General features: G+C 33.2%; 1 protein-coding gene across 1 annotated transcript in view; it reads left to right on the forward strand.

Annotated features, from left to right (window-relative positions):
• Nucleotides 1-26168, forward strand: part of LRRTM4 (leucine rich repeat transmembrane neuronal 4) — a 1027999-nt gene that overhangs the window by 69260 nt on the left and 932571 nt on the right. The window contains 1 exon segment of the mRNA XM_053447877.1: nt 13009-13148. The gene's annotated coding sequence lies outside the window, so the exon portion shown is untranslated.

Consider the following 26168-nt stretch of genomic DNA (forward strand, 5'->3'; position numbering starts at 1 on the left):
ACCCAGGTGCCCCTATTTGTTAATATTTTATATTATATTTAACATATATATAAATATAAACAATCAGAAATTTAGATCACGAAGTAAATAATACTGCTTTTCAATTTAACAACTTAAACATTTTTATGTATGAGAAAAAATGAACTGTTTGATGGAACTAGAAGACAGAATGAAATTGTAGAACTATAGAAGAGAAGAGTATAACCTCCATTTCTGTCCATTCGTGTTTTCATTGACATCCTATAAGGGAATCTAGTCTCTGTTTATTCTTCACCAATGATTTTCAAAGTGTGGTCCCTGGAATAGCAGCAGCAGTAGCATTTGGAATTTTTCTGGAAATGTAAATTCTGGAGCCTTACCCAGATATACCCAATCAGAAACTCAAAAAGACTCAGCCATCTGTTTTTAATAAACCCTCCCAGTGATTCTCCTTCATGCTTGAATCTGCAATCCAGTATCTTAAATCTAAGATCCTTAGTAGTCATGGAATAAGGAAGACAAAAGAAGAGAACTTAGGAAACTTTCCCAAGGAGTAATATCACAGGAAAATTAAGTAGTATTTGAATAGCCAGATTCATTCCCTAGTTAAATTCCCTTGTTAAAACTTGAATCAAGTTCTCCACATTTCTGTCAAAGGAAATTCATATGAGATACCTCATTCACCTTCCATTTTGTTCTCATTTTGCTTCACTTTTAATTACTAATTAGGTTAGTAGTAACCTGTAGGGAATTGTGCCCAAATATCTTTACTTAAATCAAAAGTACGCCTTTATTGTCAATGTTGGGTTTGTAAAACAAGGATCATTCTCTCCTAAGTGGAAAACTTGTATCATATTTGAAACATGGAATAACTTTGTTTAATGGTTCAGCTATAAACCATTCAACCTAGGGGTCTGTGATATGAAGGCCGACAGTTTCTAATGTAGGGTTTAATTAAATTGGGCCCTGCTATAATTAAAGGTTTTGAGTTATTAATGCATCACTCTGGCAAACATTTAATTTTTATCTTGCTGGTGAAACCCTTATTAAAATATGATATTAGGATAGCTAAATAGAATTTGCTGCAGAATTGGTTTGGATTTTTAGATGTAATTCAGCACAATACACTGCAGTGATTGTTTTCTTTTTAAATAAAAAAGGAGGACTTTGGAAGCTCAAGAAAATGAGCACAGTGTGAGATAAGAGAGCAATTCTATTTTTAAAAGTCATAAATCAGGTATAGTGAAACTAACTTGGAGAAAAATCTCTCTAAATGCTCACTGTTGGAAATCTGTCTGTGCTCACCACAAACCACCCTGGCATTTTGAATTCTCAATTTTGAGTCTCGGGTTTCAGGTTATTTCAATATCACTTATACTATTTTAACAAATATTTTCCAGTTTGCATCTATAGGAGACAAAGGAGCAGATGCATCATTAACCTGTTGATTCTGTTTTTTCTTAGAGCTAATCCTAATTGAAAACATCATCTGTATTTTTCTATTGTGGGACCAGATGATTCTCTTAAGTAGAAGTATTTTTTCTAGCCAGAATTCCAATGCAGATTCAGTGTTATTGTCCCTTCTCTGATACTTAGAAATTAAATATGGAATGTAGAAACACAAAGTTCAGCATTCCTTGAAATTCTAAGGAACCCTACCAGTCCCAGGGTTCAGTCAGCCACACAACAAACCAAATGTTCAATAATGTTGTGTATATTACCTTTGATATCTCCCTTTACAAGACTCAAACTACATGATGGTACATTGCAGACTCTGAGGAGTCCTGTGGTTAAGAAATGTAGGCAACTTTATGTCAGCATCTGTCAAACTTAATGTACCACAGGTCTTTCCTCCTTTCCTGACCCATGCTACTGCTCCACAGAGCATGCAATGCAAAATGCTCTTGCAATGAAAAGAGGTCTGGTTTAGGCAGTAAGAAACCCCAAATCAACCCTGCTTTCATTATTTTCTAACTTGTGTGAGCTTAGAGAAATTAATAAATGCCTCAAGGTACAGTTCCTCTTCTCTAAATTAAGGTTGATAATTATAGTATAGGCATACTGTAAATTAAATTAATAGATAGCTTCAGAAACTTGGTAAATTTTAAAGTGCAATTGAAAAGTTCATTTTAATTTCTCTCTTACTTATTCAGAAATTTGTCATTAAACCTATGAGTTTCCCAAGCACTTTTTTCTCCTTCTGTCATCCTATGTATTCTATTGGGCATTACTCAATATGCAGCAAGTGATAGGTGGATAGGGGGAGTGCTTAGGTGTGCTCATTGAGCATCGTAGGGTGAAGTATGTTCACTTTGCTATTTATGTTAACTTTGCTATTTCCTGGATATGTTCAGGTAGAACTTGTTGGAACATTGTACAGGAAATACTCTACAAGGTTAATTAATGCCAGGTTCCTTCTTACTCAAAGACACTTTGACTTGAAAAAATATATTAATCCTCATAATGTAAATAATCCATTGACTTGATCATATAATGAATAAATATTGGTAATATAGAGTATTCAGGTATAATGAAGAGGTACAAACTCATGTTCACGTAAATTTCTACTAACTAGTTATAGTAGTTATGTTAAGGGAAAGTGTAGTGTATGTATAATCAGGGGAAAAAAGGTCTATGTCAGACACATAATATGAATATTTTTCACAACTTTGTTCGTGGAATAAGTATGGAGTTGTAGGAATATTTGAAGAGATAGATTAGCATAAGTACTTTTTAATGAAAATGAGAGGATCTTATAATCAGTTTAAGGACAGAAGTGGGAAGAAAAGATTTAACAGGAAGCCCGTCTCTTCTGGAGATGAAAATCTTTGAGAAGATGAAATAGAAATGGACTTTTTCCTAAATATGCTTATGACCTGGACCAGAACTCTTATCAACATGTTAATGGTAAAGAACAGAGTTTTTATTTTTTTAAAAAGTAAATATAAAATTTCTTTTTGATTTTTTAAATTTTTTATATAAATTGTATAAATATAAAAAGTAAATAGCAGGATATATGTGTTCTCTGTAATTGCCTATTATAAATAGACCTGGAATTATAGATTTAAAAAACATGCATGACTAGAGAATGAGAGGAAGTCAAACACTTCGCATTCAAGTAACTAACAGCATAAAACTGAAAAGACCCAGAACTCAAACAGCTTCTTTTGTGAACTATGTTTTTTGCTTTCATTATTCAGAATTTATCTGTTAATCCAATTCCAAACATAGCCCTAATGTAAGAGAAGAAAATTCTTGGAAGCTGGGATCATTGCCTGCCCCATCAAAAGGAAATCCTCCATTTGGTCGTGATTCCTGTTTGAATCTCATTAATCAAGTTTGTGGTCAGATAAGAATTATCATTACATTAACAATGTAGCCCTCTGTATCAACAAAGACAGTTGTAATATCTTCATTATTTTAGTATTATCCATTACCACCCACCCTCCACGTTTCTGTGGACAACGTGCATCACTTACAGGGTTGCTCTTTCAAAGTCCCACTCAACTCAGAATGAGAATCTCTGGATTTAGATTTTGTTGTTGTTGTTGTTGTAAACTCTCATACAACTGTTAAGCTCTATAAAATTTTAGAATTGGTGTCATAGGCTGCATTTTTCATTGACTTCAATTAGATAGTAACGGTTTCATCCAGGACGTTGTTTGTTATCAGAAACTTAATCTTTCAGATATTATAGAGTCATGGAGCCCACCAAGAGAAAAAATTCATATATTTTTATACCACAAAAAATGACTGACAGGAAAAGTATTTCAATAGTCACATCTAGAATTTAACTCATTTAATATAAAGAAGTCTCTAACCATATCATCTAATGTTTTACACCTTTAAACACATTTCAGAAAAGTGACTGTTGTTTATGGAGAACATAATACAGTAAAAATTTCTGAACAAAGCGATGAGACATCCTTGCAGTCGCTAGTTTGGGAAGTAATCTCACTCCTTGACTTCCTTCCAAAAAATCTGTGATGGTGGCAATATTTGTCAATCTTATAAAAATCACAGTGCAGTGATTTAAAAATCACTAGCTTTAAAAATCTAGTGCAGTATCTTACTTGAATAGTCCCAATTTAAATGCAAATTTTCGGTTCCATCTGTCATAAAATGAATTTTTCAATAAAAAAAGAGGTGTGTATTTTTTAAAATGTTAATGGCCTGTTTATCCCACTGCATGACTTGGCATTAACATCCAAGCCCAAGAGGTTTGTCTTTGGGAAGGGATAAAACAAGATAGATGTCCAGGAAAAGTACCTAAATCTTCTTTAGGGTTGAGAGGGAGATTTACCAATGAAATATGAAATAGTTTTTTTTTTTTTTTTAATTTTTTATTTTTTTCAGCATAACGATATTCATTATTTTTGCACCACACCCAGTGCTCCATGCAATCCGTGCCCTCTACAATACCCACCACCTGGTGCCCCCAACCTCCCACCCCCCACCCCTTCAAAATTCTCAGATCGTTTTTCAGAGTCCATAGTCTCTCATGGTTCACCTCCCCTTCCAATTTCCCTCAACTCCCTTCTCCTCTCCATCTCCCCTTGTCCTCCATGCTATTTGTTATGCGAAATATGAAATAGTTTTAAAGAATCATTTTGAAAATGGTCTCTCAGGATACCTATTCCATTTTATAACAAAAGATAAAATCATCTTAGTGACTGTATATTCCTGCAGGGAAAAGAATTTTCAGGGTTTTTTTTGTTTTTTTCTTTTTTTTTTTTTATAAACCTTATTACTGCATAAAGAGATATGGCTGGGTTTGTTGATTTGAAAATGTAAACTGTGTATTCCTTTTGTTTTTCTTAATGGCATGTGTTTTGGAAGGCAGCTATGCTAACCACTATACCACCAACGCATGCATGTGTTTTGAAAGGAATGAACATGTTTGAGAGACATTTATTGAAGGCCCCTTATGTACAAGGCACCCTGTTCGTCAGTAGGCGGGGAGAATCAGTCTGTGCTCCGCTTTCTAAGCTTTACTCACCTGAGAAAATATGTCTCACATTTCAGACACTCTGAATTCTTACACCTATTCTAACAGGAAATGGGATAGGTGCCGTATATATGTAATTACTTCTAATACAAGGCAAAAAGTTATAAGGACCTTGAGGCAAAAAAAGAAACAACAACAACAAAACAAAAGCAAGAACAAAATAATAGGGCTGGGGAAAGGGGCAGGGGGCAGGGATAGGAAAAACAAACAAACAAACCTGTATGGGCTTCAGAAACCTTTTAAACCTTAAAATCATTTAAACCTTAAAAGGGGACATATGCATATATACTTGTGAGAAATCATAAAAAAAGTGAACTTTCCACTGGGAGAATTAAATACATGAAAAGATACAACATTAAATTTTAAGAATTTAAAATTTTTAATTTTAAATTACTTTGTACAGTAATTTTAAAGCAACATAAGATAAATTATAAGGTAAAGGAAATTTGCTTGGGATGAAATTGAGGAAGACTTTGGTAAGGAACTTAGTTGTAATTTTGGGGGTGATAAATAGAAAATGATGAAAGTTTTCTAAAGAGAAGATTCAGATGTCAGAACTACATAGATCTCTTGCAAAAATTCATAATTTATTTCTGATTGTGTTACTTAATGTATATTGTTCCTGTTCTGTAATGTTGATTCCATTTGTAAATGTAACAGGAGAGGAAGGTTATCTCTGATCACTAACCCCAAGCGAGAAGAGCACGAGTCAAGTTAGGGCTAAGAAAATGACCTTTTGAACCAGAAGGTAGATTTCTCAAATATTGTAGCTTTGCATTCTTATGTTCCTTTATCTCTCAGGAATGTCAGCTTAACTGTCTCTCTCCTATAGAATGTTTCCTTCCATTTGCCTGATATAGTGAAATGGATTTGGTTAAATTTCTCAATTGCAAATTTCTAGGGATTAGTAGTTTAGGTTCGCTCTGCTGTGAACCTTAGAAACAGACAGACCTCTTTTTCCTTCTTATCCCTCTCTCTCCCTCCTTTAGATTCATTAATTGTTTGCTTCCTCTCTCCATCCGAATGGATAGGTAAATGATGTAGTTCAAAAGATTGACATGTAGCCAACGTGATAAGGGATCTGAGAAGCCACTCATTTTTGACTCTCATATTTAAAGTTTAACTTTATTTAAAACTACGTTTCTGTATTTTAGACAAAAACCCTGGCTTCTATATTAGGAGAGAATTTAGAAAAAGAATCTGGATGGCAGGAGTTATTTCTAGGGCTGGATGAACTATGGGGAGCACCTTACATTTCGGAAGAAGATAGTAGGTTCTCAGAATTTTCCTGCATCCCTCATTCTCCCGCTTTCCCATCTCTAACAAGGAAATGATCTGTTTTCTAGAGGCAGAGCAAAGGCATCTGAAAATAGAAAATTTTTCTATGGTGAAAACTTATGGGTCCTCTTCCACAAGCTTTCCAATGAAGTTATTATTTCATGTGATACAAGTTCACAATTCAGCTATACTTCTCTTGTCTGCAGTATGTCTAGTAGGCCTATAAAATTTCTTTTTAATGGATGTTACCTTTCTTTAGCTTCAGTTGCTGCTGTAAATTTTTCTTTTTTAATATTTGTATATTTCTGTGCTCTCTTCAGTGAGAAACTTGAGGGAGGTTAAGAGAGGTAGGCTTAGAAACATGTGCATGGTGCTTCTCAGTGTCTAAGTAGAAAAAAGACTTTTCAAGTCTTTTTACACTTTAAGATGCTTTAAATGTAGTGATATTTCCAATGAAAAGGAAAAGGAATACTGATTGAAAAACTCATTCCTTAGGTCACTTACTTTTTTTCTTAAGACTAACAATGCCTTTATAACCAGAGCCAAAATCTTGAGGGAATAGGAACAGAAATTTAGGAATATAGAAAATCAAAGTGTTTTGAGGGGCTTTTTCTTACCACTTTTTCTGACTCAAGAAGGAAAGCATCTATGGAGAAGTGAGAATTGCACTTACAAATTGCAATTATCCTGTTGAAGACAGAACTAGGTGGAAAAGGTGTTGCTTAGACTCACCATTAATAAATGACCTTTGGGCCCATCCTACTCACATAACTCAGAGATCAAAATATGAAATGCAGCCTGCAGATCTTAAGTTGATAATAACAATTCTGGAAATTAAAAGAGAGAAGGAAAACAGATGAAGTTGTCTAAAACAGAAATTGCTGCTAGGAACCCTATAATGTGGCCAAAAACAAGTAGAATTTAGGTTCTAATACAACATCTCTGTAATAAGAAACTTGGGGTCTGTCAGAACTAAAGGACTTATGTCTGAGTTATATAAAGCTAATTTTTTCTGGAACAGTCATGTGAACTCACTACCCATTTACACTGTTGATAAGAGACATATAAATTAAATTAAACCACAAAGATAAGAATCTCTTATAATTTTGCTTGTTATAAACTGCAGAAAGGAAATGTGAAAATGGTAGGACATCAAAAAAGAAGCCAGTTATTTCCTTAAACTGTAGTTCCAGATTCTAACCATTCTGTTTCTTTCTCTGTGTCTCCTGATTGCCAGAGGAAGGGATTTAGGGAATTTGGATAATTCATTTCATTTATTCATTCATGAAAATTCATCTAGATTATGAGTAATAAATACTTACTATGCTCTTTGATCTCTCCCAAAGGGTATTATATAAGTATATAAACATAAAAGTAGTTCTACTAATTATTTTCTTGACCACTATTTCTATATATTCCATTCAGATTTCTTGAACTATTCAGTCTTAGATTTTTCTCTCACTTTTCCATTTTTTTTTTTTTTTATTTGACAGAGAGAGATCACAAGTAGGCAGAGAGGCAGGCAGAGAGAGAGAGGAAGGGAAGCAGGCTCCCTGCTGAGCATAGAGCCCCATGCGGGACTCGATCCCAGGACCCTGAGATCATGACCTGAGCCGAAGGCAGCGGCTTAACCCACTGAGCCACCCAGGTGCCCCACTTTTCCATTTTTTTAAAGTTTCCTGAACGTCATTTCATTTTCTTCTAAGCTTGCAGGTCTCTGTTGAATTGAGAATTATACTGTGATTATTTCCATTGAAATTTATGTTTGCCTGAAATGTTTGACTTTTGTTTTCATTATATAAACCAAAGTACAAAAAAATTACCCCTACTTTCTTCACCTTTTGACAAAAAAAGTATATTTTTATTCATGAATCAATGCCACGTAAGGCTAGAATATATTTCAGTCTTAATATGGAGGGCTTTTTGAAAGGGATACTTTTAATTTCCACAATATCTGGAGTACTGTGTGAAAGGAATTATTCAGGATCAAATTTTTTAAAAAGTGGTTGTAAAATTCATTTCATTAAAAATAATGCTCAACTTTAATACTCTGTATTATGCAGACAAAAAGGTCAGTCTATACAAAGTCTGAAGATGAATATTGAAATAAAAAGAGAAAACAAAACTGTTCCAGAATTATCATGTGCATCAAGTTACTGTGTATCCTATTGAAGAAGACGCTAAGTAAAATTGCTCCATAGCTCTATAAAGGGAAATAACAATCTGCTCAACATCTTGTTCTGGCTTTCAAGAGGAAATAATCATTAAAATAAAAGTGAAATTCTTCTTTCCTTACACATTGAAATAAAATAATCAATATATTTTTTAAATTGTAATAAAAGATGTTTTAAAAGCCTTGATCTTGATCCATAAAAACAAAATAGCAATATTTTGTTATCTGTTTTCTAGCTAGTAGACTATAGGGGAAAAAATGCAATTATTGTTTCATTGCATTTCCGCATGCCTGATTAAGAAAGAATTGCATTTTATACTAAACCAAAAAAATAAACTACATATCACAAAGCCCAAAGCAATATAGTATTGAACCAGGGATGTTATATATTATAACTTTTATTAAACTGTAGGTTAATATATAGCAATTAGTGTATATAGATGTTATATTAGGCACTGTAAACATAGTCCATTATGCTTTATCCCAGATGACCTCAGCCTCACCTATCCTCTGGATCTATGCTATTGCCTTGTTCTGGGTTACAATTGCCTCAGTAATAGGTCATTCCTATGGTCATAAATACCTGGCTTCAGGTAACATGACTCAAGCATAAGGTTGTCATTAGTGAGCAGACCACACCATTGATCTGAAAAAGAAGGAAGAGAAGCAGCGCGAGAAATAAGTCTTAAACCCAGCTCCAATGAAATTAGAATTACCAATGCTCTGGGTATAAAACTAGCCTAGTTAGCTAGTTAGCTAGGCTAACTAGCAGGGTGATGTGACATTAGCAGAAATATCATTGAAAAGCAGGAAACAGGAAGGAGCCAACAAATAAATAGCTTGTCCTTTCCCCTGGACTGATAGGAGAAGCAAGGGCTTTATTGGAAGTGTTTTACATACTGTCAATCATCGTTTTCTTAAGAACTGTACACAATCTGTGATGTATCTCCTTGTGTTTGTCTTCCTTCTTCACTCTCCTCAACCCTCCATCATTTACCTTTTCTCTCAGTCAGTCCTTCCTGGGATTCTACCTCCTAACAGAAAAAATGTATCCAGGGTCTGTTTCCTGGGAAACCTATTTTCTTCTTTTGAATGTCCTCTTGATGAGAAGTTCAAAGTTTCTGTGGAATGTTTTATTATTTTATATTACTACCTTACAGTTTTCTTAGTGATGTTAACACTTTTGTTTATATCACCTTTGAGGGATAAAGAAAAGAAGAGAAAATGTCAGGCTGTGAATGGGGAATTTTCTAAGGAATACTACTAAGATGGCTTCTCCTTGAAAATATAAGTAAACAACATTTTGAAAAATTTGCTTTTAATCTAGAATGAACCAGACAAAGACTTATACTGCTCAACATTAAAATTTTACAGAAATATTTTAAAAAACCCAATTATTGTTTAAACTGTGATCTTTCCAAAAAAGTCATTGAGGCAAGAGCAATTAAGCTTCTAATTATTTGAGCGATATTAAAAGAATATAAGCTAGTAAAAGATAACTCCCAATTCTAATATAAAAACACAGTGGAGAATATTCACTAGGAAACTGTCTTTTGTAGACAATGGATACATCATAAAGTACCTCTCTCAATGTTCTCCCCAATGCTATGAAATGAACTTATGTTAGCAAAAATTCTGTGCAATACCACACCTTCAGGATTATTGAAAGACAGAGAATGTCAAAACCACAAATTCTATGAGGAAAAAGAGAATAACAATAAATATCAGTGCCAAGTTCTCACATGCTCCCATCCACCCCCACTCTGCCACAGAGCTTAGCAGCAGAACAAGAAAAACTATAAGAAATACATCGTGTTAGAACACTAGGGAAGAAGCATGAAGATAAGGTGACATTAGGAAGATTAACTCCATTCTAAATATGAAAATCCTAAAAAAAAAGTCACAAATATCAGATTATAAACTATGTGGAAATATTCAAATTATTCAATCCTGGTAGGAAAGAATATCATAAAAAGTGCCAGGCATGTGATTTAAAGTGGCAGGCTCTATTTAATGAAGCAAGCTGACTCAAAAAGACAAGCACAATTTTAGTGGACAGTCTTAACCTATAAATTCTGGTGAGGAGGAAAAAGCCAACAGGGAAGAAAGCAATGCCTGCTGGTAATTAGACAGCAAAGAATGAAGAATAAGGAGATTTAGGATACTAGCTGAAAGAAAACCACAACCCGTGTCACCAGAGGAAAAAATCAAACTCTACTAAGATAACTGGAATTTGCCAGACTGACAGAAAAGAGTGCTGTTAAACTAAGAATCATGTAAAATACCTTAATGTAAGAAAAATTAACCTAAGTAAAGGCCATAGAGAACTACTACAGAAAAGCAGGGAAATGAAAAAAGGAAAGTAACTATGAAGCCAAAGAAAACCATAATTTGCTTTTCCAACAGAATTAAATATACTCAACAGATATTTTAGAGTATGGAAAATGACCTTGAGCTAGAAATTCAGAAAAAAAAAAAAAAGACAACACAAAAACAGAAGAAACAAATAGAAGAATTATTTGAACTCAGGAATGAAAAAAGACAAGTTATCCCAGGATTGAAGAATAATTTACAAGGTTTCCAAGAGAGAATGTACTCAAATTTCAATAATGGACATAGAAGGCAGTTTAACAACCAATAGGATAAAAAGACAAAGAAGAGAAAAGACTGACCAAGAAAGTAATGAAAACAGAAGGCAAAGAAGGGATCTGTGTTATTGGAATCCTTCATGAAGAAAAAGAGAAGCATGGAACAGAGCAAATATCTAAACCATATCCCATGAAAACATACAGAAACTGAAAGTGACAAGACATTAAAATATACTATAATGCCTCCATAATGAAGAATATGATAATGAAGTCGATAAAATGACAGTAAGTAGAGAACAGTATCTGAAGTCCAGATTTAGATCCAAATAACTGTTAGAAAAATAAGTTATAAAAGAGAAATTTTGGCTTTAAAATGAAGTGAGTGGTATTGAATTGCAAGTCAATGTATCAGTACAAATTCATGGTGTTTAATAGATGATAGATAAATAAATAATGGGATCTCAATGAAAAAAACAGTAAATCTTAAAATTCTCCAGATGGTCAAACCAGACCAATTTGAGCAAGAAAAAAAAAATATGATAATATTAGATTGTAGCATTAAATAAGATGAATATCCATGAACCTCTGCCAATATAATAAATAATTGATTAATAAACACATGGAACAACAGGGACTGATATTCCTTATAAATGTAGTATGCAAGAAAGAAATAGAAAATGCATCACACTGAAATAATTAACAGAGACCGATCCACTGATGTATGTTAAAATAAGTAGATAAAATTTTAAGGAGAAACAGAATTGCATAATCTCAAAGCATATACCCAAGATATTTGTTAACTACAAAGGGAATGATAGTAACTTACAGTGGAGAAACTGTAGAAACCACCTTGCACAAATAATCATCAGGATCAACATCACCAGTAATAAGATATATCAACCTCATGAGTCCTGGGATGTAATGCATGAGAAGGATGTACTATCATTTCTATGGTATTCTTGGTGAGAATGCATAACCTCAATCCATTTATGAGAAAACATCAGACAAATTCAAAGTAAGGGACATTTGGGGGAAAAAAAATGAAAAACTGATCAGTGCTGTTTGGAAGTGTCAAGGTCTTGAAAGAAAAGAAAGGAAAGAGGAAATGTTACAGACTTAAGACACTAAGGAGAATGAACAATCATCTTTAATGTGGAATGCTAAATGGGATCTTGGAGAAGTAAAAATGAAAGCAGTGAAAAAACTGGTGAAATTGAATAAGCACTGTAGTTTTGTTAATAGTATTGTACAAGTGTTAATTTCCTGGTTCTGTTAATTGTACAATGGTTATATAAGATATTATATATAAAATATTTTAAGATATTATATATAAGATATTGACATTGAATCAAGCTACCTGAGAAGTATATGGAAAGTATCTCTACTATTTCTGTATTTTTATGTATTTCTAAAGTTACTTTCCAAAAAATGTTTTTAAAAAATTCAAACAAGAAGGTGGCCTTCTCTGATACACTGAAAAGGGATGCTTTTCATCTGCTATTTTCATCTGTTTTTCATTGCTGCTTTGCCATAACCCTGAGGTGCAACCTTATGAACATAGCTCTCCTAGAAGAGGGAAATGAGAGATGGTCTCAGATGAAATGCAGTCCAAATTGTACCATAAATATGGCACCAACAGTTAACTACCTGTATGTGGGGAAGAAAAATATTCAAAACAAAAGGACAAGGCCACACTGGGACCAGATATGGGAAAAAAATGACACAATATGGTTGTGCTATGCCCTTGTCTAAAATGTCTACTAATTATGACTTTCTTTTGAGTTTTTTTTAGTCCTTTTATAATACTTGGCTCAATTTAGATTAATCTTGTGTAGATAAATAATTTAAAGATGCTATTCCAGTAGTTCTCTAATTTAGATTGCTCAGTTTCAATATCTTTACAGTGCAATTTTTTAAGTTCCCATGGGTTTAGATAAATATTCCATTTTTAATTGCTTCGTTTCTCCTCTTTGAAATTTTAGGACATGGCACAATCAGGATGAACAGGGAGAAGTTTGGGTATCTTAGATAAATTACATTAAAGTCCTTCCTGCACTGCAAAAGTACATATGTAGCTATTCAACCTAGGAGTTTCCAGGATGAAAGTCATGTACTTCTCCAAGTAAGTAAAAGCTGTATCAAAAAGAATATTAACTTGTTGCCAAAGAAGTCATTGTTTAAATTAATCCTCCAGGAAAGAGAGCTAAAAATAAGTGAATATTACATGGTGGCAGATGAGAAGTTGTGACGTATGTATTACTTTTGCAACTGTGTGGTGATAGATGCATGACAATGATCTGGGGTTAACTTAGAAAATATTAAATGAATCAAGGGTACAGGAGAGCAAACTCTTTTAAGAATTTGGCATATGTGAACAGTAAAATCATCAAATCTAAGACTAATTATTATAATGAAAAGAAACATTCCATATAAGTTAAACTTTTCTCTAGATTTCATTTGGGCTCTATTCAAACATCTATGGTAACACTAATTTCATTGAACTGTTATTGTACTGATTTTCCTCTTTGTGCACTTAGTCATGAGTTCCTAACTTAGCACAGTGCCTGGCACAGAGCAGATACTTAGTGTGTGTGCTTTTTAAAGCACTAAGTAAAAATAGTCTATTAGTCATTTCAAGAGATCTTTCATAATAGAGTTACTATCCTTAAATATATTCTTTTCGAAGGTACTGCATTTCTTAATACAAAATTTGTATATATTCTTTGGTATAATTTGGAAAATTATAACAAAACTCACTAGGAATAACGACTATTGCTATTTTGAATTTTAGGCTTTCAGTATTTTTTTTCTTATGGATAACTAGGCATGTGTGTATGTGTATGCTTATCTCATCATCTCTATCCCTACATAGGTACGTGAAAGGTTTTTTTGCATTTATATGCATATCATGAATATTCTTCCCATCACTACGTATTTTACTATTGTTAGTTGTAATTATTTAACATTATTCCATTTCAAGGAGGTACCATATTCAAGCACATGTTTTTATTATTTACATCATTATAAGTATTGGTTATTATTTATAATCGTCCAATAAATATTCTTGAGGCTAAATTTGAGCACAATTGTAATTATGTATTCTGTATTCCTCAAGGAAGAATCATTCTATTTAAGTAGGTGTACATTTTAAGTTTTTTCTATTTATTGTCAAATTGTCCTCCAGGAATGTTGTACATTCCCTCCAGTGTGGATAAAAATAGCTGATATCTAACAAAATAGGTTCTTTAATATTACTAGGAATAAATTGTTCCAATCCAAATATGAATTATTTTAAATTATATCATAGAGTCAGACCACAGAATAATATGCAATGTTTTAAGAATTAAGAGAAAATATGAAGAGATAAAAGCAGGTAACTTACCTGGTCTGTACAGCTCACTTGCATTACTCAAACCAATATTTATGGTCACTTGCAAATTCTTAGTAAGATGAATCTGTAGACATCTGTCTTCTAGTGGTAAAAACCAAGAGTTCAATATCTATACAAATACCATTAAAAAAAAAATACCCATTGAAGCTCCAAAAAACAAAAAACAAACAAACAAAAAACAGAAAAAAAGATTGTCACTGCAAGGAGATTTAAAAGTGTTTCCTCAAAATAATTATTAGTTAATATGATCATTTTCTCAAGTTGTAAAGCAACTCAGCTAAAGAATGGCAGCCAAGGGAAGCAGAAACAGTTGTAGCTTTTCCACATGTAATTATAACATTTTGCACCTGGAGCACAAATCTGTTGGTGCCACTGTCAGTGTAAAGAAGGAACTTGTTGAGACTAAAGCAATCAATAGTATACTAGTATACACCACATTTTGTAATATGCACTTATGCATATGTTATAAAACATATCTACATATTATAAAACATATCTATATGTATATTATGAAAGGTGTATATATATATATATATATATATATATATATATATATATATAAAGCAAAAGGATTCTTTCCTTTGATCTATCTATCGTAAAAATTACACACACACACACACACACACTTATATTTGGGGACACTTCAGGAACTGCTTTGCCACAATAAATATCTGTAAGAGAAAATATACACCTTCTGAAGCATCTTTCTTAGCTTTCCAACCTCAACTTCATTCAGCCTCTACCAGGCCACATTATATATTGATGGGAACATCCTTGACATTAGCCGGGGGGGATTCCTGAGCCATTTGCTTGCCTCTAGCATTCAGGGTTAAAGAAGCTCACTTCATCACAATATTCAGTCTGCTTTGAACCTATCTTTCATTTAAGGACATGGATTAAGGTTTTGAAAGAGAAATGAATACAATGATGTAGAAATAATGACATTTTTCCTAGATATCATCTAGAGGACAAATATTTTTGAAAACGTCTAGAATTTTGAAGTATCACTTACCAACATATTTTATTTTTTTTTACAATAGTTCATTACAATAGTTCAAACAAATACTATGTGGTTGTTAACTTATATGGTTTTTAATAGTGAAAAAGATACAGACTTTGTTATCAAGAAGACTAAAATATATCAGAGGTATCTAAAAAGTGAACAATTAACTATAAAAAAGTTAACATTTAGAAATTATCATAAGACAAGTACACAGTCCTATCAGGTATACACATACACACACACACACACACACACCCCTGATAGGACTGTATATAAATATATATATATATTATGAACGACTTGGAATATTCAGAAGAGCTTTAGGAAGAAGATGGCATATTATATGGCTCTTATAAGAATTTCTCATACTCTTGCAATATATATTGCATCTATTACCACAAATCCCACAGTAAAATATTATGATACTGTTTTCCCCTAGAAGTTTTATATATTTTTTTAAAGATTTTATTTATTTATTTGACAGACAGAGATCACAAGTAGGCAGAGAGGCAGGCAAAGAGAGAGGGGGAAGCAGGCTCCCCACTGAGCAGAGAGCACGATGTGGGGCTTGATCCCAGGACCCCGGGATCATGACCTGAGCCGAAGGCAGAGGCTTTAACCCACTGAGCCACCCAGGCACCCCAAAAGTTTTATGTTTTTATGTTTAACTTCAAGTTTATGACCAAATTTGAGTTAGTTTTATATGACGTTTAGGTTACAGTTCATTTTTTTTTTTTTGCTACGTGTAGATACCCAGTTGTTCCAGATCCATTGTGGAAAAGGCTATCTTTCCTACATTTAATTGCTCTTGTGACTTTGCAAAGAAATGTCTGGCATATTTGTGTCCATTCTGTTTCATTGATTTATGTGTCTGTGTCTCTTTCAATATCATAATATCTTGTTTAATAGAGCTACATATATAATAAATCTTACTATGTGTTTCTCCTTCTTTAATATTATTTGTGAAGATTATTTTAAGTATTCAAGGGACCTGATGCTTTCATATTTTTTTATAATAAGCTTATGTATGTGCACTAAAACCTGGCTGAGATTTTGATAGGAATTACCTTAAGCCTATTGTCAATTTGGAGAGAAATAACACCTTTCTATGCTGAGTCATCCAGTCTATGAACATAGTATGATTCTTTACTTATTTGCCAGTTTGCCTTCTTCTTTGCACCTTTCAAAGTTCTTTTTTGTTGTTGTTGCCTTTTGCATTGTTGCCAGAGTTGTACATGGTTGTACTTATCAGGAAAGAACTGGGAGAAATGGTTTATGCCATCATATCTGAATGGGAAGTCTTCTGTTGCCTTCTATCAACCCCATGGTATTGCTATATAAACAGCTTTATGTGTTTTAAGAAAATTAAGGGGAAAGCTTAGTCTTTCATATTTATCCATATACATATCATTTCTTCTTTCCTGAAAATCTGATTTTCATTTGACATCACTTCTCTTCATTCTGAAAAAATGTTCTTTAGCATTTATCTAGTACAGACTGTTATTACTAAACTCTTTTTTAAAATCAGAAAATGTATTTATTTAGTATCCTTAAAGATTCTTTTCATTGGATATAAAATTCTGAGTTGGTTTTTTTAAGCATTTAAAAAAATTTTAGAACCCCCCAACTCTGGTCCTCTAATTAAAAAGTTACATTATATGAATATTAACATATAAAAACTTATTTTTTCATATCTATTTATATATTATATATAAACATCTAACTGCACTGCTTATAAGTAGGATCACAAATGCATTTGAATATCTTCTCACTTTGTATTTATTGCCTTATAATTAGAGAAATACAAAATGTTGTTTATTTTAAAATTTTGGAAAGATAGTGTCTGTAGTATACTGATTTTGAGATATTTAATACTCTTTCATTATCAAAATTTCACTCCTCTATATTATATTTCCCATGGCTTGCACCCCTATTAGAAATAAACTAATGAGCAAAAAATAAACAAGAATATTTTAATTTTTTCCCAGAAGTATACATAGCTAATTTGGCTTCTGTGTCATTTTTCTGGAGAGTTTAGCTTCCTTCTGGAATCACAGTGTAGTGACATAAAATGAATGAAGTGTCTAGAATGGAAAAGGAATTGGAATGCTCTTGTCTTTGGAATGCTGCCATTTGTGCCCTCTCTGATACTGAGCATTTCATTTTAAATACCTTGAAGCTTGGTTTCCCTGCCTGTAAAATAACTGTACAGTGTCTGATATGTAGTAGATTTCCCTAAAATATCATTAAAATATTCCTTAATATCTACCTATAGATAAAATGACATTGCATATGCTAAATTGTTTGAAAACTGTCCAAAGCTATATAATATTCAATTTTAAACTTACTATTTCAGGGTAAATATATTTTAATGGTCTAAAAAATTTGACATTTTTGAGGGGGTCTTTGGGAGGATGGCTGAAATGAGGCAATATTTTATTTAATTGATTCATCCATCATATCATATCAATACAGTTTAAAATATATATTGAATTTGTACCATTTGCCAGATACTGGTTTTAGATTCAAAGGAAAACAAGGCACAGTTCCTGTCTTGGGAAAGCTCACATGTGGTGTGGTAGATGAAAACAGACATAAGAGAATGTTTTAATATGGTCAAAGATATGTGAAAATCAGGAGGAGATTGCCAACCAAGCAGCTAGAAGAATAGCATAATTAGCCTAAATATGGGACCTCATTGAAAACTCAGAGGGAGCTCAAATCTGCCTTCTCAGTTGAGATTATTCTCATGCTGAGCACCCTGCTCCTAAGAGGAATTTTGCAATGTGCTATGCAGTTTAATCCTCACATTCCAACTTGAAAACTTGAGTGTTTGTACCAGAGTTTGCCCGCTCTTAGTTTTCTTGTTTTTCATAATTTGTCAGTTTGATTAAATTTTGACTAAAGAATTTGCATTTATTGCTGGAAATGTGACAGCACTCACTTTTCACATAGTAGTTTGGTATATATTCTTTTAAAGATTAAAAAAAAGATTTTATTTATTTATTTGAGAGACAGAAAGAGCACAAGCCGGGGCAGGGCAGGGGTGCAGAGGGAAAGGGAGAAGCAGATTCCCCACTGAGCCAGGAGCCAGACTCCTGGCTCTACCCCAGGACCCTGAGATCAGGACCTGAGCAGAAATCAGATGCTTAAGTGACTAGGCCACCCAGGGGCCCCTATTTTTATCTAACATATAAGTAAGTCATATAAAGGAAATTTTCTTTCAAAGCTTTAAATTTCATTAATAAATTTGGCACAAGCAAAGCCCCCATATTTAACATTTTGCTAACTTAATCTCATTTGTCCTCTTGTTTTACTTGCCAATTCACTAAACAGTAAACCAGGAGAAAGGGAATTGTAGCTTGGGATCTATGACCAACTCATATTGTGATAATGGGCAAGACAGGTCTGGTATTTCTGTATCCTATCCCATTTTCCTCCTTACAAAGCATGTTCTCTTGGTGGTAGTGATAATGATTTTCAAGAAGATGCACCTAAATTACCTGCCATCTCTAAACAAATCAACAGATGTGACAAAATAGAAGCTACTCCCTTCTACTTTACTAACTCAGTATCTCCATCCAGTGGTCTTAGTCACTTCAAGCAATAAAAGCTGCAGGAAAAAACAAGTTTTGCTTCAGTGTTCATCATTCTTGTATTCAAGAATGTATTATGGGAATGCTTATTATCTATCACTCATAAACCTGCATAATCAAATAAATCTTTAGTTTTAAATCATAATATTCAATACCATATTAAATAAGATGCTGGTAATATTTTGGAGGGGCCAGCGGAGAAAAAGAATACTTTTTAAATGAAATACTAAATTAATTGAGCTTCTATACTGAAATTTCCCTTTAGTTAAAAGCCTGGGATCAGAAAATAACATTTAGAGCAGATTTCATAACTGAAAATGTGGAAATATTTATTCTCTATTTTGTATATGTTAAAACTTATCTTGGTATAGAAAGAAATTATAACCATGAAAAGGAAGATATTAATTATAACTTGAGATAACTAAGGAAAAATAGAGTTGGGTTTTGGCAATAACTTACACTGATGATAAGTTATCACTATAAGTTATTAAGGGAAACATCCAATACTTTTTGCTCTCAATTCTTGATAATTTTCATAAAATAGCACCTTTTGTTGTTTAAATGTTCCTTTGCTCCTAAAGAAATACCCAACAGAAGTCAAAATTTCTACCTCTGACAATGAGCATGGTTGCTATGGAAATAATTATGACTTTTGGTATGAAAGGATAAAAAAGCTGGAGAATTTAAAATGTTAAGAAATAAATACACTATTATCATGCAAAACTGCTTGGTAGAAAGAGATGTTTAAAAAGTATATACTGAATTAATCAGAACTTTTCTAAATAGAGCATTTTCCAAAATCTTTAAAATTTTGGCAGCTTCAAAACTTCAATAAAGTGCAGCAAGCAAATGGGAACTATGAATATGAACAAACCTTCATCAAATTACAATGGGATTATAGCCCAACAAAGTCATTATAAATTGAAAATATTAGAAGTTGAAGATGTACTTAGTACACCTAACCTACCAGCATCATGTTGAGCCTAGCTTGCCTCCAGTTTGACAAAATTATCTAACCCAAAGTCTCTTTTATAATAAAATATTGCATAGCTCATGTAATTTATTGAATACTGTACTGAAAGCAAAAAAAAAAAAAAAAAACCTGGAATGGTTGAATGGGTACAGAATGGTTGCATGTGTTTCAGTCATTAACCCTCTTGATCACGTGGTTGACTAGGAGCTGTGGCTTGCTGTGGCTGCCCATCATCATGACAAACTCTCATACTGTAAATCACTAGTTGGGAAAGATGTGAATTAAAAACCCTAAGCATGGCTTCTCTTATATGCATATTGCTTTTGCAATATAATAAAGTTGAAAAATCAGAAGTCATACCATCAGAAGTCAGAGACAATCTGTAATTAGATTGAATTAATTTTTCCAATTAAAAAGCTGAAAACTGAGGCTACTTGGCATATTAACACATGGTTCTCTAAAAAAATATATATGGAGATTTGTTTACCTTGCCACTTCAGCACTGATTGTTAGACTTCCCCTTCTTGTCTCACTAGTAATACCTTACCCATGAAATAATGTCAATATTGTATCTTTTAAAATTATATTTATTCAGTTATGGACAAAAAAGTAAATGAAATTCCTTTCCATACCCTTCCAACAGGCAACTTTTATTAAATATATTTTTGAAAATTATCCATACATAAAGATAGGATATTCATAGGTGAATACATACAAATTATCGAAATCTTTATTTTACAGGGAATGTTTACACTATTTTTTTCCTTAACTTATATATCATGCATCTTTCTATGTTAGTACATAAGTATTTACCACACTTTTTTAAATGGCTATATAGTATTGAAACTATATTATAGTTAATTACTCAATACATGTTTGATAGATATTGATAATTAAAAATATAAATTATATAATACATATATAATGTAAATATCACATAAGTGTATATATATGTATATATATACATATATATGTGTGTATATATATATATATATATGCTGTACCAAATTTTATTCATACCAATTTTATAAAACCTATGTTTATTCCATATTTTGGACATATGGAAGTTTTTTTTAGGTTAAATTTCTAGATATTGTCATATTGAGAAAACAAACACATTTTTGAAATTTTGATAAAATTTCCAAATTGGTCTTCTGAAAGACTGAAGTAGTTAATAACACCATTTACTGTTAGTAGTGGGAAATTTTAATATTTTGCTCCTTGAATTTAGTTTATAAATATTTATAGATTAATTACCATATGAAGCATTTTGTCAATTCATGAACTAGTCAATAGTTAATTATATACACAAAATGTATAGACTATGAGGGAGGTAGATTTTTAAAAATCTCAAAAACTTCAATGAAAGTTACTATGTAAAAATACTAATTGCTATTGATATGTACTGGGAGTTATGTGGAAAAAAAATATTTTGAAATGGAGCCAAGGGAATCCAACTTAAGTATTGCATTGATATAGTGGGGTTATCATTTTTCTTTATATAACATGACATTCTTCCTGCAATTATATTTAATTTGCTGGAATACCTTGAGGTAATTTTTCTGAAAATGTGGGTTAACTGTAAAATTCTAAAACTTTTTGAGACCCATAAACATCATTAATAATGGTCCTCAGTAAATCAGTGAAATATGATATTAAAGGCAAAGATTAAACTACCCTGTGCTTTTACCACACTTAGAGGAGTGAACTTTTATGTTCTTTCTTTACTGGTCAAGTTTTTTTTTTTTTTTTCCACATTGCAATATGGTTTACAATTACCCTGCTCATAATAATAATAACCCATTCCAGTGGTAAGTATATGGACACCATCAGGAGCTATGGCATATACAAATCTGAAATGGAACTGTACCCCGGTACAGAAGGACTGATACTCAGTGATCTCATATCCAGTATCATTAATATGAGTCACCAGCACAAAAAACATGGGTGAAGGATAAAGAGTAGAAGTTGCTTAACCAGTTGTTTCAGATGAAAAGCAAACGATAACACAAATGTTCTTGTCAGAAATTTAATTATCAACTGGAATCAGATATGTTATTCATGGAAAATCAGTCACTATTTTGATTATTTTTCGTAAGATAAAAATAAACAAGTTTTAGATTAAGATAAAAGATAAACACCAAAATTTAGAATGACAGTCCTTAGTAAGATGTGGCATCTGTGATTCAGCAGTCATCATAGTTTCTGTATTTTACCAATGTGTTTTGACTGATTAATACTTGAAACTACTTTTTTGGTTTAAAAAAACTCCCAAAATCCTAGTGACAGGGGAAATGGCCAAAATGTCTGATCACCTTCCTAATATTTAATATTAAAAATATGATTGTGTAACCCTGGTTTAGACATTTTGAGACAGGTGAATAATCCTAGTTCTTACTAAATCAACCCCCCAGTTCACAAGAGGACAGCAAAATGGGATTTCAGAATGTTACTGTTTTGTCAGTGATGATGGTGATAACATTAGTAAAGATAACAACTGTTATCCATTCATTGCTTAAATGGTACAGAACTTATGGGAAATGATAAATCAGAATAGAATAAGTTTATGTTGCATTAGGGAACACACATACCATACACACACACACACATGCACACACACACACTCACACACACTGAGTTTAATTCTTGCTTACACCAAATTTCTGTAGGTCTAATAAATCCACAAAGCAGCTGACCTTCATAGTGCTGTTCATTGGTGAGCTACTTGCCTCTGAAAGGGGTGAGAGAGGGAGGAAAAGAGACTTCTTTTCTCAGCCCATTGGCTATATGGGTCTTCCATTTCTACATGGGAAATGAAGGGAAGTAGGGGATATCCGATAAGCAAGATGATCTCAATTACAAGTACAATTCAACACTGATAACAGTCCAATAGAAGAGAAGAAAGTCACCCCCAAAAATTAGGAAAGCTTATGTTCAGGGATACCTAATTTCATTTTTTACACTTAGTTAATATCTTCAAATTGAAGGAAATACTCAAGGTACACAATTCAATATTATAAACTTAGACTACTCGTTTGGACTTATGAATATATGGAACACATATTTTGGCCTCACTCTGAATTTTTTAAAATAGTCATGATGTAAAAACGATTACAATATTCATAGTAAATGACATCTTTGATTAAATAGTATTCAGTATATGCAAATATAATGAAATTAAAAATATTATAAATAATAAGGAAACCTAAAAACTGAATAGCAGTTTTCAAAGTACCTTCAAACCATGCTTTCACTTTTGATGAAAAGCAGCTAAGCCCAATGATTAACAGTACAGGCCCTGTGGTCTGATTGCCTGGGGTGCATTTGTTAAATACTTAACTCTGTGCTGCTTTATCCGTCTGTAAATTGTCAACAATGATAGGACCTAGCTCATGAGACCATGTGCAAATGAAATGAATGAATATATAGAATGTTCTTAGAATCATGCCTGGAATATAGCAAACATGCAATAAATGCCAGCTGGTTATGTAAGCCCAATTCCTTATGGGGTCAATGTTACCAGCCAGACTCCTGTACTGATGGAGACAACCAGTCTTAGAAAGTGGAGGAATTGGGGCGCCTGGGTGGCTCAGCGGGTTAAGCCGCTGCCTTCGGCTCAGGGTCCTGGGATCGAGCCCCGCATCGGGCTCTCTGCTCAGAAGCCTGCTTCTTCCTCTCTCTCTGCCTGCCTCTCTGCCTACTTGTGATCTCTCTCTGTCAAATGAATAAATAAAATCTTTAAAAAAAAAAAAAGTGGAGTAATTTGTCCAAATATCACACAACTAGGAAGAAGTAGAACAATAACTAAAACTCAGAGGTTATTTTAACTTTATTTTTTTTAAGATTTTATTTATTTATTTATTTGACAGAGATGACAAGTAGGCAGAGAAGCAGGCAGAGAGAGAGGAGGAAGCAGGCTCCCCGCTGAGCAGAGAGCCTGACGTGGGGCTTGATCCCAGGACCCTGGGACCATGACCTGAGCTGAAGGCAGAGGCTTTAACTCACTGAGCCACCCAGGTCCCCCTATCTTAACATTAAATGCATCTCTTCAGTTCTCCCTTTATTCAGATCATAAAAATCAGTAAAATTTCCTGGGAACTATTGTTTTTAAGTTTTCATTTTAATTCCAATTAGTTACCATACAGTGTTATATTAGTTTCAGTTATACAATATAGTAATCAACAGTTCCATAGGTCACCCAGTGCTCATCACTACAAGTGCACTCCTTAATCCCCATCAGTTTAACCCATTCCCTGATTCGCCTCCCCACGGGTAACGATCATATCGTTCTCTATAATTCAGTCTGTTTCTTTCTCTCTTTCTCTCTCTCTTTCTTCCCTTTGCTTATTTGTTTTGTTTCTTAAATTCCACCTATGTTTTAATATAAAAGGTGCATAAGTGAGTAAAAACTAGCTGTCCATTTTCCTAATGCCTTGTAGGAGCTTATCCACAGAATTTATTTGGTAAGTTCTGCCCTGACAAACACATGATGTATCTCTGTAAAAATCTTCATTGACATTTTTTTTCTTTCTGTTATGTTCATCCTCTGAGTTCAAGTACATGGACAGAGAGCAGTGTGGAGAGACCTGGTGATGTGTTTTAGTAAAAATAGAATATTTTCTTAATCACACAGACTAGATGAAAATATGCTTCTGTCATTAACCAGCTGAACAACGGTAGAAATGTCTTTTTAAATTTTAGCCCTCTTCTGCAGAAAAGGAGTTAAAATAGCTTTTCTGTATGTTATTGTGGATATAAAAAGGTAGTTTAAGTTTCCCTTGGCAAATTAAAAATGATTCAATGTATGTATTTTCTGTTGGAACACAGATTTTCATGAATTTATAAAATGGACAAGTTAGAGTCAAACCATAATTACCCATTAAAGGAAATAATCCGCTACTATTATTGAAATGATGGTATTCTAGGAGTCATTCAGAGCTCTGGCATAGTTTGCCCTTTGAATAAATTAATCTAAGGTCAGATAAAGGAAAAATAATAGTTGGCTTTCTTTGCTTTTTTATTTAATGAACACAGAGAGTTTTTAAAACATCAGAGGATATCCTAGCCAAGAAAGAGCAACTGGCAATTATCTGATGCAATCTGTCCCAATTGCAAACTAAAATGTCTGCAGAGAACCATAAATCATGAAAAGGCAAAAAGGCCCTGAAAATTAAGACTAAGGCAAGGCTAAGGGAGAATTTAATCTACAGTTTTGGAGTGTTCACTAATTAAAAGGCATAGAGCACTGAATTTTTAAAAAAAATATGCAGAATTAACAGAGATCATTGGGGATGGGGAAGTGGTTGGGAGGGAAGCAGGAAAATATTCTGTACTTATCCCTTTTCTAACTGGCTAGGAGACCAAGGGATCTATCTTTTTCATCCTCCCACTAATTGGTGAGGTAGGCTTGCCTTTCAGATGCCACCTTCCTACACTTCTTAAAGATCTCAGAAAATAACAGGGCAAAATGTAATAGTTGATGGTGCACTGCAAAGTAAAAGTTATGGCATACCAATTAAAAATATTGTTTCTGAAATGAGATCTTGAACAAGGTGTTATATTCAATCTATAAAATATTATACCATGCTTACCTGGTAGAATCGACATGAAATTAAATGAGGAGGAAAACTTAAATGAGTTAGTACATTTAAATTTATCAAGCACATAGTAAGTATCCAATTCGTGTTAACTAAAACCAGTATCAGTTGATGCAAATACTGTTAGGCAGAATTGGAGATAAAATTATAATACCATTTCAGCTGAGGTGTTTTTCTCCTTGTGCTCTTGAGGTGGCTTTCAGAGGACTGGACTGCCCAGCTGCGCTCAGCTCAGTGGAGTTGAAATAGGGCAAAACCTGATGAAATGGCAGTTCTGTGCTACTTTGCTTTTGATGGCCTGATCACATTTGAGTGTTCCTACCCACATCCCAACTCCTGCGTGTTTACACCTGACATTCTCGCCTCATAAAAAGTTTATATTCCTATGCTTCTAGCTGCAGGTCACTTAGGTTTCTCTTCTTGTCCTCTATTCAAGGAAACCACTCCAGCCTCTTTCCACTGTCCCCACACCTGCTTTGTAATTTTTCCAGTTTCTGTGAAATCTTTTCTGCCCTCCTGTTAGCTTCTAAGTTACTTAATTTACCCATTCCCTCTCTACTTTACTGGCCACTCAGTCTCAAT

This window comes from Lutra lutra, chromosome 9 (genome assembly GCF_902655055.1).
Source record: "Lutra lutra chromosome 9, mLutLut1.2, whole genome shotgun sequence".
NCBI lineage: Eukaryota > Metazoa > Chordata > Mammalia > Carnivora > Mustelidae > Lutra > Lutra lutra.